A 2,235-nucleotide genomic window follows, 5' to 3' on the forward strand; every position below is an offset into this window, starting at 1 on the left:
CAATAGTAACATCAAAGATCTCCGATCACAGATCACCATAAAAGATATAATAGTCATGAAAAAGTTTGAAATCGACAGAGTTACCAAAATGTGACAGGGACACGATGTGAGTATGTGCTGTTGGGAAAATGGTGCCAGTAGATTTGCTCAAGTAGGGTTGCCACAAACCATTAATTTGTATATATAAAAAAAAGTAATACTGGTGAAGTACAATAAATCAAAGCACCAATAAAATGGGGTGTGCCTGTAGGCAGAGAAAGAGAGAGAGAGAGAGAGAGAAAAGAGAGAGAGATCAACACATATATATATGAGGTAGTGATAAGCGGTCTCTAAGAGGATGTCCCATGGACAGCAAACAGCAAATGCTAAAGTCTTACATTCTAAGACTATTTCCCAAAGTTATTGACAAATTTTCTTTTTGGTGGGAATGCTTGGTAAGTTTTAGACCTATAACATCAATTGAATTAATTGAATACGAAAATCAGTGTTTAATTTCGTTCAAAAAATGTTAACTTATACTCAGTTCTCCAGGGTATTCTGATCTAGTTGGAGACAGAGATAGACGCACATGGAAGAACAAAGAAGCATAGGCCATTTTGGAGAGCAATAGACCCCATTCCTCCCAAGAAATACATTCTGACTTTCTATAGAGCAGATGCCTGAGTTGACAATAATAGATGAATAAGATATTAATTATTAGAAACCTATATTTCTCATACTTATTTTCATACAAGATGGTTCAGGTAAGGAATCAAAGGGAAGAGATAAAGAAATAAAGTGGAGGAAGGTAAAGAGAAATCTGACTAGTTTACAACCTTGTTTACAGCAGCAGAGATGCTCTGTAAAAAAAGATGTTACAACCACTAAGTTTGGAAAATGTAGTATTGAGAGACTTGCACCATACATCAGCAAAATAAAGGTTCTGAGAAGTCCTGCAGATTAAAAAACAGAACCGTTTCCTTACGTGAAGTCTATTTACGTTCTCACCGAATGCAAATTTGACTGGGGCTAGTCAGATTAAAAAACTTTTATTAAGGCAGCGTCCCCAAACTTTTTGGCACCAGGGACAAGTTTCGTGAAAGACAATTTTTTCACAGAGTAGGGGTAGGGGGATGGTTTTGGAATGAAACTGTTCCTCCTAGGGTCATCAGGCATTAGATTTCCATAAGAATCAGGCAACCTGGAACCCTTGCATGTGCCGTTCACAATAGGGTTCCTGCTCCTATGAAAATCTAATGCCCGCTGATCTGACAGGAGGTGGAGCTCAGGAGGTAATGCTGGCTTGCCCCGTTTCTGTGAGGCCTACTGTGTGGACTGTTTCCTCGGATTGGGGAGCCCAGCATTAAGAAATGTAACATGAAGATTATATTTTCAGGGATCATTTCTAGAGTTTGTCACTAGGGCAGTTTTTCTGAATGTGTAGAGCACCAGAAACATGAGGAAGAGGCGCAGGGTTCTCTCCTGACTGTGAAGCTGGCTCTTGGTGCTGCTTTCCTGCAACTGCTATTTGCCATTGGTGACTGTGGAGAGTCAGAGGGAGAGGGTGCAGTCTGAGTGGTTTCTGCTATAGAAAGAAACAGAGGAAGGCAGGAAGGGAGGGAGGAAGGAGGGAGGAAGGAAAGGAAGGAGGGAAGGAGGAAAGAAAGGAGGGAGGAAGGAAAGGAAAAAGGAAAGGAAGGAAGAAGGGAGGCAGGGAAGTAAGAGGGGAGGGAGGGAGGAAGGAGGGAGGGAGGAAGGGAGGAAGGAAGGAAAAGAGGGAGGGGGTAAGGACGGAAGGGAGGGAGGAAGGAAGGAAGGAAGGAGAGAAGGAGGGAAGGAGAGAGGGAGAGAGGGGAAACAAAAGAAAAAAAGAAAAGAAGAGAAAAGAAAAGATAAAAAAAGAGAGGGAAGTAAGGATTGAATTTTCTCCTAACACCAACCATGTCTCTGAGCTCTAGATCAGGAGAATCCAGATCTCTTCACTGTGTCTGTGTAAATTCACCACCTCGTACCTCCCAATTCTCAGGGCAAATGTCCTCTGTCCATGATAAATGGTAACCAATACATCAAGAAACGTTCTGAGTAAGTTAATTATGACACCTTTTTCACAGACTCGGGTTAGTTTCCAACTTATTGTCAACTTAAATAGGTTTCAGTAGAAAGCTATTAACTTCTGTTGACTGAGAAGAAATAGAATTATTACCTTGTTTATCAAAAGAGCCAATTTGTCTGTCTCCCTAAATGTATTCATTAAAG

General features: G+C 41.0%; 1 pseudogene; it reads left to right on the forward strand.

Annotated features, from left to right (window-relative positions):
- The first annotated feature begins 1,359 nt into the window (after positions 1-1,359).
- On the forward strand, positions 1,360-1,559 carry LOC111546529 (annotated as a pseudogene).
- Positions 1,560-2,235: the final 676 nt, after the last annotated feature.

Source organism: Piliocolobus tephrosceles, chromosome 20, assembly GCF_002776525.5.
Source record: "Piliocolobus tephrosceles isolate RC106 chromosome 20, ASM277652v3, whole genome shotgun sequence".
NCBI lineage: Eukaryota > Metazoa > Chordata > Mammalia > Primates > Cercopithecidae > Piliocolobus > Piliocolobus tephrosceles.